Source organism: Myxine glutinosa, chromosome 3 (assembly GCF_964187855.1).
Source record: "Myxine glutinosa chromosome 3, kmMyxGlut1.1, whole genome shotgun sequence".
Classification (NCBI taxonomy): Eukaryota; Metazoa; Chordata; class Myxini; order Myxiniformes; family Myxinidae; genus Myxine; species Myxine glutinosa.
The window spans coordinates 62639173-62653647 of record NC_136263.1 but is presented as its reverse complement, the minus strand read 5'-3'; the positions used below and the strand labels follow the sequence as shown (position 1 = coordinate 62653647).

Below are 14475 nucleotides of genomic sequence, written 5' to 3'. Positions count from 1 at the left end.
TCATCTGTCCAAGGCTGGTGATAACTAGCTGCAGACGCGACAATGTACAGCAATACCCCGTTTTACGTCATTTCGACCTACGTCAAATCCGACTTTACGCCACTCTTCTAGAGTAAATTTCAGTTCAGCGAACGTCATTATGTGCGACTTTACGTCACTCCTACAGTCCTACATCATAATAGGAGGACGTGAAAAAAATTAATTTTTCCTTAAAAATATATTTAAAATAAATAAAATACTACATAAATTAACAATAAAAGAAGCTAAAAAACAATTTAAAATACAATAAAAAGCACATTTAAAATATTTTTTAAAGTACGTACAGTATACTGTACGTACGCGTAGCTGCTGGTTCTCATTCAAAACAAAGGCGACGCCATATGCATATTGTCCTGTGCTGCGGTCGCGTGCTTGCTTTGCCTTTCGCTGGTATTTTTGTGATTATTCCTTTACTGTGTAAAACAACCAACGTAACGTGGCAACGGAAAAACATGACGACGATGCCGGTTCGGACGACCGTCCGTGGCAGACGTCACGTCACGTCACCGTGCAGAGTGTGCAATGTCCGCGACGAGGTCAAGCCCCATGGCCCATGGCCTATGGCCCATGTGAAACGAACGACCGTGTCATGCCTCAAGCCGGGGTGCCTCGTCAGGCACCTCACCGGCATCCGGCGTCGACGAACCGATCGACGTGTGCATGTGCACATGTGCATGGATTTGCAAATGCCTGCTTGTACATCGTCGTTTCTGCGTATATCGCATCGTCCAAAAAAAAAGAAGCACGCAACTTCGGCCGCTCGAGGAAAGACGGGGCACGCCTACGACTCAGAGGCGAGCGTCGATCCCCGGGGCGGCCGGGTTCACGGAACCCTGAGCTCGTTCGTTCGTCACAGACGACACGACACGACCACCGGTGAAACTGCTTGGACACATTGGGTAAAGCACGCCGTGGTGAAGCATTTTTGAGACATTACGCCAGGTTTACATCAAAAACCGAGTTACGTCACGGCTTATGGAACCAATTAATGACGTAGGCCGGGATATTGCTGTAATAGGCTTATGCTGTCTGTCTGTCTGTCGCACCCTGAAACACAGAAACACTCCTCGGAGAAAAAAAATTCAGTAAACGTTGCTTCAAATTGATACAAACCTGTGGGGAAATTATAATTTTTTAATTTGGACCGAATATTAAACCTGGGCAGTGTATAAGGCAACGGACCGCTGCTTTGAACGCCTTTGAATGTGGGGTGCTATCTGTGGGGACAAAGTTATATATATATATATATTGCTACGGTTTTGAGATTTGCACATATTGATCATTAAAGGTTAAAGGGTTGCCCCCCATAGTTGGTCCACAAGCAACAGTAGGCCACCTTGTAGTATTAGTTATGTCATAGTATGTGTAAGTATAGGCCATTTCCCCTCATAATATCTGCGTTGTTTAGGTCCATTTAGAGACATGAGTTTAGGTCCCATTCATTTTTGCGTCCACCCTCCAATTCCATCTCTATGGGCGTAATTGATCCCGCGCCCATTTGGCTGCCCGCAGCATTTGTTACGCTTAGGCTGCCCGCAGCATTTGTTACGCCTCGGCTGCCCGCAGCATTTGCTGCCCTTTGCTCGCTCACCAGTCGAGTAACATGAGGTAGGCCTAAGAAGGAGGAGCACGGGGTCGGGGGGGGGGGGCGGCATCAAGGCGGAGCGTCAGAGGCGATGACAGTAAGAGCCACCAGCCAACCAGGGCTCTAACGGCATGGCGTGAGGGGCGTGGAGAGGCGAGTCTGGTGAGTTTTAGAAGGTTCGCGGGGCGTGCCTATATAAGTGATTGCACAAAGCCCTTGAAAGGACTGACGAGCAAAACCAGAGGACTCGCAAGGGGAGAGCGCACGTGAGAGGACTTGTTGATCAAGAGGACTGTGAAGACCTTGATTCGCATCGCTCGCTTTGGAGGCATTGCACTATATCTCGAGTATAACGTACGCGCCAGAGGAAAGGCAGCCAGACGCGCCGGTGGCGAATAGCGATTACTTCAGCCACGCGAGTGAACGCGGTAATAACCTGCGAGTGATCACCGCTAACCGCCGAAGTCCGCTCCCTACCAAATCACCCCGTATTAACCCTTGTGCACCAAACGACACGTGGAGAGCTCCTGCCCCTCTACTTACCATCTGCACGGGACGAGCCGGAGACCGGAGGGAGCTGCACGAGAGCCATCCCTGGACGTGGTGAACATCATCCTGCAGCTGCAAGCCCCGTGTGAGTGTGTCTGTGTGTGAGACGGGCCCGTTTTTCCTGGGGATTAAGTTAAGACTGTTTTAAGGCTGCACTGTGTCCCCTTTTTCTGGAATCACTGTATAGTGTAAATAAATCTTGTTATTCCTTTCTTCCCAATTCGATCGCCTTTGTGATTTCTCCATTGGCTAAGCGTGGTACGAATAAGATCGCTAGAACCGGGGTCACCATATAAACGGCACGGATCGCGTGTACGCACCGCTCGGCGTCTCAGCACGCGTGATTCGTGCGGGGCTTATTTCCTCGTTTCAGGGCAGCGCGAGTAATTAGGTAATAGTGATTCTAGCCCTAAGACCCCATTTCGCGCTGTCCGGGAAGGACGTCATAGGTCCCGGGTCCCGTCGGCCAGTCAAAGACAAGGGGACTAATCCCCCCTTGGTAAGGGGAGAAGGCCGGCGCTGAGATCCACAACAATATATATATATATTGTATTGTATTTCCACATCCACAACAATATATATATATATTGTATTGATCCACAACAAATACAATAGACGATGTATTTCTGCACAGAGAGGCTCAAGTATAGTGGACAAATGGCAGTAGTATTGGGGAATGGTACCCGGCGTGGGGGAATGGAAGTTTTACCATCCCTCATTTTGGGCACATGAGCAATCGATTATGGGGTGGCAGTGTAAACTAGCCGAGGGCGGGCTAGGATATTGTTAGGGATTTAGAGATGACAATAGGAGACATGAGATTTAAGTCGTGACATTGGTACAGGTAGAGGGGACGTAGAGAGATTAGAAGGATAATAATGACGAGGGAGTGCTTAGTGTAAGGGAAGACGGGAAAGCACGAGTTTTAGAGGGAAGTAGTTAGTTAGATGATGCTGTGTGTGTGTAGTAGTGTGGAGAAATTGTGGGTGTGTCTTGGGCTTGAGCAAATGAGGAATTGAATGAGAATTACTGTGTGTGTTGAGCTTGAGCAAATGAGGCATTGGTCGGGGACGACCAGAGGTGGTGTATGAGTGGTGTATTGAGGACATATGGATTTGTGTTGAGTGAATTGACTTGCATGGGGTGGAGGTGGCGAACAGGTATGAGAGCACAAGAGGTGTGCAAGAGAGCTTGGTGTGTGTGGGAATATTTGGTGTGGAATGCTTGGTGGGAGTAAATGGTGTGGAATGCATGGTGCGAAGGAGTGAATGGGGGAAGATGGACCCCTTCACGAATACCCGGGGAGGGTAGTTTCAAGTCAGGTAGAGGGTTTAGCTAAATTGTTTGGATATTGACATCTGTGGTGCAGGAAGTAGCATGAAGTGCTTGGATGGGTGCATGAGTCAGTGAATGGCTGGGCGTGTGGGCTTTGTTGGTGCATATGGTTATTGGAGCACTCCGCCACTGGTAGTCTGTCGGCCAGGTGAGGCCACAGGTAGGCTCTGGGAGCCAGTCAGAGTAGTGTTCAGTGGGGCCCAAGGATCCCAGGAGAGGAACCGGGTAGCCCAATGCCAGAGAGGGCATCAGAGGGGTGAGAGAGCCAGGAGGGGCCTTCCCCAGTGTAGGGTAGTCGCAAGGAGCAAGGTAAGCTCGGGTGGCGACTTCAGTGGCGGAGGTGCGCAGGTAGGTAGACCTGTTAGTGGAGCCACATGACCCAGCCCCGAAATTGTGCAAAGGCACAGTTGTGAAAAATTGGGGAGTGAGACCCAAATTTGAAAGGCACCACAGGGTGGGTCAATGGGAATTGGTTTTTAGAACCGCATAGTGTAACGATGGCCAATTGAATTGGTAGGGCAAGACCCCGGGTAGTGCAACCGAGTTAATGTTATTAGAGGATAGGTAGGATGAGAAATCTCTTCACACCATCCACATCCACTCACCAAGGGAGACGGAACTCCACACCATGTTTTGTGAACTATTTGAGTGGGTGAGACGCATCTCAACGTGATTTGACAATGTGCGTAATTCCATCTCTTCCTTCTTGGGAGGGATTGGAAGACGGATTTGGCTTAGAGGGGGATATGGGAGACAAGGCGTAGAGACGAATTTGTAAAGTGTAAATACAGGGAGGGGTAAAGGTACTGTAGTGTAGCCGACGTTGGGGGGGGTACGGACAGTAGGGACGAGCTTGCTCTGCTCGCTCTCCCGTGCCCCTCATGTTGCATTGCCTTGTATTGTGTGTACCTTTGCGTCCTTTCCTTTGCTAACTGTGCTTTGTCTCTCCTCCCCACCCATGGGCCCATTTTGGAGGGGAAGTGTGCAGGAACACTGAACTGTGCAGCTGCAACTGGCTACACCTGTGCGGCACCCTGCTGCACCACAATACACCTTATGGACCACACGTTCTGTGGCCTTGCCTTTTTGCTGAGCAGTCATTTGCTGCAAACTTACCTTGCACCTGTGGACCACTGGTTTTAAGTGGCGTCGATGTCACGCAGTCGGACCACATGAGATTGGCCCTGCTGACAATAAAAACGGACACGGTTTGTACATTGTATTCTGGTGTGCCAGGAAAGAAGACCTTTAAGTTTTTTATTATTGCACACCGAAGATGAAGCAGGAAGCAAGAAGATGCAGCCAAGCAGCAAATATGACATTTGAAATGTGAATTCTTGTGAAATGTGTATTGGTGCATTGCTATGTTTTCTCCCCTCCAAACTTCTTTCCAAAAAGAACAGGTCCTGGGTTATAGAAATGTAAATACAGACTTGGCATTTAATATGGAATTATTTCTTTTGTAGGGGTGAACTTACTTTTCAAGATGACTTATAACCAAAAGTTCATTGGAATTATATTGAAATTATTCTAGATTTTGTTAATGTGACCTTTAAAAGAAACAAAAACCACATTTGACATTTCGAAGCAAATAAATTGATCCTTGAAAGTGATGTAAACTGATATCGAACTCAATTCACGGACAGTACTGTGTTAAACTTCTGTACGTTTTCCAGAAGTATCTCTTTATTTTGCACATTAGCCAAAAAAAATTTCAACAAAAACAAAAGTTAAATTATGACTGAGATTACGGACAGTAAAATTACAGTTCAGTACTTCGTGTAACCCCCACGAGCATTCAGGAGAGCACATACACGTTGAGGCATGCTGTTCACGAGATTTGCCAAGGTTTGGACAGGAATCGCTTGCCATGCAGTGACAATAGCCTGCTGCAATTCACGCACAGAGGCAGGCTGCTGGTCCAAGTGGTCGATTTGACACGTTAATTCTGCCCACAAGTTCTCTAGCGGATTCATATCCGGGGACATGGCAGGCCACTCCATATGCTCGACACCACGGTCAACAAGAAAGTGTTGGATCATGCGAGCACGATGAGGCCGTGCATTGTCATCTTGGAAGACAAAGTTTCCTCGAAAGGCTGCACAAGCAAATGGAAGCAATGTTTCTTCCAGAATGGCCCTGTGCTTTAACTGGTTCAGGTTTCCATTCAAAACAACAAGGTCAGTTTTGCCCCCTGCATGAAAAGCAGCCCAAACGGTCACCCCACCACCTCCAGCTTGGACTCTTGGCACTATACAAACTTCGTTGTGGGCTTCATGCACTTGTCTGCGCACTCGGACGCGGCCATCTTGACGATAGACCAGAAATCTAGACTCGTCACTGAAGATCACGTGATTCCAGTGTCCTGGCTGCCATTGACGGTGCTCTCTGGCCCACTGCAATCGGCGCTGGCGGTGTTGTCTGGTCAGACATGGCTTTCTCAGGGGACGCCTGGCACGATAGCCTGCTTGAACCAGTCATTGGTTGACTAGCCTTCTGGATACAGGCACATTTGTCAGTTGCTGCCACTCAGCCCTAAGCCGTTTAGCTGAATTGGTACGGCCATTGCAGACTAACCGGTGCAGCTGGCGATCATCTTTCCTTGTGGTTCTGCGTGGATGTCCTGGCCTCGGTATTGGAGTAGGGACACCCCTCTGAGCATTTCGTTTCAGGATCTTTGACACCTGACCTTGAGTGATGCCATACTGCCGAGCAATAGCACGCTGTTTCATGCCAGAATTTCGTAAAGCCACCACTCCATGACAAACAGCATTGTCAAGTTGACGGACCATCTCCAGAGGAAGCGGCAATAACTTTTGTAGACGTGCAGCAGTTGTTTTCCACTAATACAGAACGCAACAACCCTTATATACCCGATTGTGAAGCCAATCGTCAAATGTACCTGTCCTTACATTTTGTCACGCCACCTGTGATATAATCCTGTTATTGACTTCTTGCTGCGAAAGACAATCAGTGACATGGTTCTTTTAACAAAGACATCACCGAAGGGTAAAAGAAACTCTCCAGATTGATATACCGACCAAGTCAACAACAACAAAAAATTCCATATTAAATGCCAAGTCTGTAATTAGGTTTAGTGTTGTAAATAAGATGCTACCCACCAGCTTTATGTGTAGTTTCAAAACAATTCCGCAATTCGGTTAGCTGTGGGTGTGAGTCGGGTAGAGTTAGTTACACAACGCAGTAGGTGGGACATATTTAGTGTTGTAAAACTGTCACATACAGGGAGTTCGATTAAATGTTCGAGGGGAACCACATCTAAGTGTCACACGTAATTTAAAAACTAGTCCCAAACCTTTCTCAAAACCGGTCGTTCTCACTTGTGTGGGTTTGACTCGGGGACGAGTCTGGCAGGGAGGGGGGCAGTGCTACGGTTTTGAGATTGGCACATTGAAGTCATTAAAGGTTAAAGGGTTGCCCCCCATAGTTAGTCACATGAGCAATATAAAGGCCCATTTGTAGTATAGTTATGTCTTAGTATGTGTAAGAATAGGCCATTTCCCCTCTTAGTGCCTGCGTTGTGTAAAGACAGGAAAATAGGCTTTACTTGCCACCGATTTCCCAGCCACCCTAGCCTCGATCCAGTTTGTTAAGCATTGGCTGCCCACTAGTCGAGTAACACGAGGTAGGCCTAAAAAGGGGTGGGGGCGGCGTTGAGATCGGAGCGGCAGAGGCGATGACGGTAAGAGCCACCAGCCAATCAGGGCTCTAGCGGCATGGCGTTAGAGGGCGTGGTGAAGCGCGTCTGGCGAGTTCGAGAAGGTTCGCGGGGCGTGCCTATATAAGTCGCTGCGCAAAGCCCTCGAAAGGACTTGAGGGGGTTTGCTCGTTGTGATAAGGACTCGCAGAGGAGAGAGAAAGGATTCGGACTCGTAAGATAAGCGCGTTGTTTGGAAAACTTGCGGAGGATACGCGCGTTGTTTAAGGACTTGTGCAGAGAGAGAGAGAAGAAGAGGCATTGAACTGCCAAGTACGCGGGCGCAGCCAGACGCACCGGTAACGCTTATTGCGCTTTCCAGCCACGCGAGTGTGCGCGGCCATAGCCGCAAGTGAATAACCGCCAGCCGCGTCAAAGTCCGCTCCCTACCAATTCGCCCCGTGATAACTCGCTCCATTCAGACGACACGCGGAGAGCTCCTGCCTTCACCTACTCCAAAGGACGTGCCGGGGACCGGAGAGTACTGCACGAGAGCCATCCCTGGGCGAGCTGGTGAACATCGTCCTGCCATCTGCAATCCCCGTGTGAGTGTGTGTGTGAGACGGGCCCGTGTCCTTGGGATTAAGTACAAGACTGTTTTAAGGATTGCTCTGTGTCTCTGCTCTTGAACCATTGTACATTGTAAATAATAATAATTAAACCTGTTATTCCTTTGCTTCCCAATTTGATTGCCTTTGTGATTTCTCCATTGACGAAGCGTGGTACGAATAAGAACCGCTTGAATCGGGGTCTAGTAAGTGATAACGGCGCGGATCGCGTGTACGCAACCGCTCGGCATATCAACACACGAGGTTCGTGCGGTGCTTATCTCCTCGCTTCAAGGCAGCGTGAGTATTTAGGTAATAGCGAATTTGGTCCTAATACCCTATGTCGCGCTGTCCGGAAGGGACTTCATAGGTCCCGGGTCGCGCTGGTCAGTCAAAGACAAGGGGACTAATCCCCCCTTGGTAAGGGGAGAAGGCCGGCGGCGGATCCGCAACAATATATATATATATATATATATATATATATATATATATATATATATATATATATATATATATATATATATATATATATATATATATATATATATGTCAAGTAGTAGATTTGTTATTGCCTAAAGTTCAGTTATAGACGTTGGTTGCTAATGTGTTATGATTTAAATGTTGTTTAAAAATGCTATTTTCATAAAGTTAATAAAGGGTTTTTGCTTCGTTTTAGTTTTGGATGAGGAAAGGCTCGCTGAGGTCATGCTGGACAAATTGTATACGTGTGCTTTTTCGAGGCTAGATAACATAAACCTGTTGTTTTTACCATATATATTTTGTATTAATCACAGCGACGCCTGACTCTGTATAAACATGCTTTGAATTACTCATGTGAACCCATATATTTGCTCTGGGCTTATCTGGCCAAGCATGCACTCTTTGTGAGTTACATTTCTGTTTTCTCGGAGCCCAGAGAAACATTTGGTCCGAATGATAAGGAAGGGCTGACTCCCCCGAATGACAGAGCGGATGACGGTGGGGGCTTGGCCCACCGGGGAGGAACCTCTCCCAGTTTTGTTTGTTCCCTCGGAGATTTCCTGATAAAACGTGTCCCTATATAAATGGACTGGGAATCAATGTGTTTTCAGGAAGGCTTGACTTGGCATGAGACTGGCTCTTGCTGTAGATGTCTTGGCTTCTTCCGGATCTGTATAAGTTGGTTTTAATTAAAAAGCTGCGTCATTTTTCAGGCTATTTGTGGACTTCTTTTCCAAACGAAGAGCTGATTCTTCACAGATGGTACCAGGAGTGGGGTCAGCACCGGACGACGGGAAACGGAGCCCGAGGGACAGGAGGAAGGCTGCCTGAGGCGCGCCGGCACGCGGATTTGATTAAAGGTGGGAGTTGTTTTATATCAGAGGGCTATTATTCCAAATTCGTACCTTCCTCCCTCAAGCGGGTTCAGTCTCCTTGTCTTCCACGATGCCTGCACTCGAACAGAAATTGTAAGTAAAGGCTCATTTTAGGCCTCAGAATGACGTGGCTTTGTTAAAGCCAGGATAAACAAGTAAGGATACCAGGAAGGACTTAACAGTAAGCTTAAAGTTACAGTTAGCACCAGGAGGGGAAAATGAGGTCGGACAGCCATATAGGCTGAAGCCAGGTGGCCAAGATTTTTCCAGGAAGGAACAGCCCAGAGACAAGATGGGGTATGCCATTGCATGCCAGGGAACGAAGGGCTGTGGCTAACTTAGATAGAAGGCCATAGGAACATAGAGGGCCATAGGAACATGGCCAGTAAAAGGATTTGCGCAGGATATCGGTGAAGATAACGTTCGGTACAAGGGAAGGGGGAAAAGTGAGGTCGGATAGCCGTAAAGGTTGAGCCAGGCCGAGAACTTTCCAGGAAGGATCAGCCCAGAGCAATAAGATGGGAAGCAAGCTAATGAAAGAAAGGGAACCCCTTAAGGGAACCCCGGCATCTTTCATGTTTAAGAGGCATCATTTTGCCGCGGTAAGACCATTAAAGGACTGGGCTGTGTTAACTAAAGATTTAAATAATCCCTGGCCAGAGGACAAGTAAGTAAGCAGTTAAACAAGTAAAACAGCGAGTGATGCCGCTGGACCAGATACCAGACCAAGACCCCCCAACCCCCCAAGACCTGAGCTCAGTCCCGGGGCTCTAGGCAACACCCCCCACCCCCCCAAGACCTGAGCTCAGTCCCGGGGCTCTAGGCAACACCCCAACACCCCGCCCTGCCTTCCCTTTTTCACCTCAACCCACCCCCGTCCAAACCCGTCCCAAAAAAAAATCATTTTCCTTGAATGAGAGACGTAACATGAATGAGCAAAGATTGTTTGGGAGTGGCTGGAGAAAGGCATGATTTGAGTCGATCTGAGTTTCGCGCGAAGTCTGGGAGACTTCTATGAGTATATGAATGAGGAATGAATGTATATTGGGATGTTAATTGACGTGTGTATCTGGCCAATGTATCTGTCTGTATGACATATGCAAAGCAGAGGGTTTCGGTGTGAAGCTTTGTAAGTGGTCTGCTCGACATGGGGGAAATTCAGGCCGGGAATGTCCATTTTAGCGTCTATCCGAGAGAACAGGCGAGGTCCTGAACTGAGTCCGGATTTTCATCTGTTTGGGAGTTGTTTGGGAAGCGAATTGATATAAATCGGGTCAGGAAAGCACTCGGAGTGCCCTTGTCGACCTACTGTTGATATGAAACGGTTTCTTGGAGATGGTTGCAGGATGGGCTGCTTTGTCTTTCGAGCGGCAGTCGGACGGAGGTTTGGAGTTTGTGGAACTGGAGGTTCAGAGTTTGGGTCGAAGTGTGTGTTTTACTTGAATTGAAGAGTTCATTCAATGGCAGATATTGTGGATTGTATGTGTGGGATGTATCGCTGAGGCAGCTCACCTTTGGAATTGGTGTCATATAGTGCATTTTGGGTCAGAGAGGTGGAGCGTCGGAGATCCTGTTTTTTGCGATGTTTACGAGCTAGGGATGAGTTCTGACAGCTCAATGTTCTGACAGCTCACTACATGCCAGGTCGTAGATTTGTTATGACAGCTTTTCGCACTTTGTTATGACAGCCGACTGCATGTCCCAACGTGAGGTAAACCCCGCCGTGAACGCGAATAGAGCGGCGTGCAGGGAGTGTTGGGATTCGTGTGGAGGCACGAGGGTGCGCGCCAAGACGGGGGGCGGCGTGGCGTCGTCGCGTTGAGATGGTTGTGCCAGGTCGATCGGCGATCTCTGAATTTAAATCGGATTTTTGTCATGTGTGTTGTGAAATTTACGTCTATCCGAGAATCCTGGCGATGTTCGTTTAATTAAAGTGTGGTACAAACCTGTGTTTCCGCCGTGCGGCTCCGTGGAAGTTAGAGTAGAGTTATTGTGTGTTCAGACAGGAGCCGAGCGAGCCGCGAGTCACGGGTGTGCTGTATGAGATTTGCTCAGAGTGCCGGCGATAACTCGCCCACTCTCAGAGGAGGATGTGTGCCCAAATGCATTGTGGGTCATTTCGACTTTGCTGGATGTCGGACGTTCATGTCAGACGAGCCATGTCGGAATAGTGGCCGGCTGCGACATATATGCCAGGCAATGTTACAGGATGGATTTTTATTTAAGATGGATTTATAAGATGGATAGATGGATGGATTTATTTAAGATGGCTAAAATAAACGATTTCAAGACAGAGTAATTAATTTCCGGAGCCAAGTTCCAACAGGAAGTCTTGTTCATACAGTAAGGTACAGTGCGGAGTGGCGGCTGGAAGATGCATCGATGCATTTGTGTTGATCGATGCGGACACAGATTTAGTATGCTGGTAAGGTTAAGTTATTAAAATTGGAAATTCAATAATTTGAGCAGAAATGTCACGTTTCAACAGAACGCTGATCCGAGGAAGGAGGACGGTTGAGGTTTCAACTGTCGGTATGTGGTGTGGCTTGTGCCAAGGTGTGGGCGCGAGGAGGTGTTGATGAAGCGTTGTGCGAACGAGGAGGGATGTGCGAAAGGTGCACTAGGTAGCAAGGGTGCTGCATTGTAAAGCACGCCTCGTACGGACGTTCCTGGACGGATTGTGACGGTTGTTGGATTCGTAGGAGCTAGCATTTTGCGATGTAGAGCCTCAATAAGGGTCATTTGTCTGTCTGGATGTGGTTCTTGCAGGGAATGACGCCGGACTTGTATTATTTGCGGAAAAATAAAGCGCTGGTTACCCCAATTCGAAGTTTGACCTTTTAAAGTTTAGTTGACCTTTGTTCGAGATATGCAAGGGAAAGGTCAGAGGTAATTCACTAACCTTGGAAGAACGACAGGCGGAGTCAGTCTACAGGGTGTTGCTTTAACGACAGGATATATAGGACTTAAATCTGGAGAATATCGGGACATTATATTGTGGGTAAAACCAAAATCATGTACATAATTAGTGGACAGAGAATATCGAGTTTTTTGTTGTTGTGGAAGCGTCAGGTACAGTACGCTTGGAATTTAATTTAACCGGGCCGAGTACAGTAACGTGTTCGATCGAGCTGTGGGGATTTGAGATGGATTTGAGTCACGTTAAATGGAGGACATTTGGGAGGATGAAGAGATGCAAGTAACGTGGATTAAATTGTGGTATCACGAGTTGGGTGCCAGAGATATTGTGGTTATTATAACTCACTGATTATAGGGGGCGCCGGGCGCACCGAGTACAGATCGGGTTGCATGATGGAGCACGCATGCATGGATTTTGGCTTTGCGAGGCTCCGGATAGAAATTGGCATTTCGATGCTGTGGATTATATTGTGCCTGCCCGGAAAGGTGATGTCCTGTGCTGGGGCTGGCGACATGCCTCTGTTATTTGTCTGTCTGTCGGTCTGATTGTAAGTCTTTGGTACTGGGAGGGCTAATTGAGTGCTTAGGCGTCATTGTTCCATGGAGGCAGGAGCTGTGAGTCACAAAATGTAAATGTAACACAGAGAGATGGACAGGACAACAATGGAGTTTATATGGACGGGTTTGGGGCAGTTTCAATCTGACGATTACAGAGTGCTTTGTTCCGTTCACGAAACATGTAAAATTCATGGAGTTGAAGTGGTTTGCAAGAAGGTAGCAGAGTCAGTACTGGGATGCAACCTCGTCCAGGGGTTTTGGTCCAGCCTGCAAGGAGTCCAGGGGCTTGTTTCAGGGCTGGGTCGCCAAAAACGGGATGCTGTGCCCATCTGGATGTAAAATTATCCATTAAGGACGGGGAATAATGTGCAGTGTGACTGATTGGAGGTAATAAGGATTTGTGTCGATTTCTTGATTCGAGTTGATCTGGAAACAAAGACAGATGGGATTAATGTGTATATCAGGAACATTTTGGAAAAGAAATATGGATATATGACATTACTAAAATATAACCAAGCAATTGAGAGTTCTTGGGTTAATGGGATATAAATAAATGCATCTACAAGTTGATGGTTTATAAAAATTTAGTTCTGGATGATACTTAAACGATGAACAATGTTGGCAATATACAAAGAATGTGACTTGTTTTTTGGGGGGAAAACATGTGGTTTAAAATTGGTTGGCTAAGTTTTAAAGATGGAGATGTTTCGCAGAACTCTTATGATTATTTATATGAGTGGTGGACTATTCCATGGAGAAGCATGGTATGGTATAAAAATAAAGAGGGAGTATCCAGGAAAAAGATGTTCAAGTGAACTTTGTGCTGTGAAAAGAATGTCGAGTTAATGGAAGTGTTTTGTTCGATTAATTTTGTTCAATTTGTGTTCAAATGACCATCGATGTTGGGGGCAAAGTTATGGGTGAATTTGGTGAGTGGTTGTGGGCAAACGAAGATTAATTTAGATTTATCATAGTTAAGTTCGAGGAAGTTGATTTGAAGCCAGAATTTCATTTGGATGCCAGAAAGGAGAAAGGAGATGCTGAAAGCCAGAAAGGAGATGCTGTTGTCTACTCTGAATGACAGGTGGCGGTATCCAGGGCGCTGAGGAGTTTGTTCACGTTGTAAAGTTTGTTTATTTAGTTTGTTTATTGTAGAGAAGAGTGCTTTTGGGATTCCGGAGCCAGAGTGGATAATTTGAGAGTAGTAGGTGGTCCATGTGAAGCTTGGGAGTGAACTGATTTGGGTTTAATAGGCACAAGCTGGTCTAAACAGGGTGAGGAGGATGGCGTGATTGATGATGTCAAAGGAGGCGTTGAGGTGAGGAGGATGAAAATGTTGAGGTTGCCAGCATCAGAGGAGAGAAAAGGTCGCTGGTGATTTTGAGGAGAACAGTTTCAGTACTGTGGCTGGAGCAGAATCCGGATTGGGATGTTTCATACAGGTTATTGGCAGAGTGGTGATGTTTGAGTTGAGTGGCCACAGCACGTTCCAAAACTTTTGACAGAAAGGGTAGATTGGAGATGGGTCTGAAGTTATTTAGGGTGTCAGGGTTTAGTCCAGGGTTTTTCCAGAATGGGGGTGAAGTTTCACGAGTTTTTGGGGAAATCGGTATGTGAAGCTGGATTAAGTTGGAACTGCTTGATGAGCCATGGAGATGGATTGGGTTTTGTTGTTGGTTGTCTGGGAGTTCGGTTGTTGCATTGCCAAAGGTTTCTGTGTGGTGGACACACTCGTTGGCTGTTGTCTTGTGTGACGTGGATGGAGATGTATGTGGCTGCGTGTGGCTGCCTGGAGTCGGGAAGACGGCTACAGTGGTTGATATTGGTTGTGGATCGTCCGGGGTGCTTCGATTTGCATAGGGGGTGAAG

General features: G+C 47.2%; 1 protein-coding gene across 1 annotated transcript in view; it reads right to left on the bottom strand.

The window, feature by feature from the left end:
• Window positions 1–14475, bottom strand: part of UBE3D (ubiquitin protein ligase E3D) — a 96437-nt gene that overhangs the window by 42857 nt on the left and 39105 nt on the right. The window lies entirely within an intron of this gene.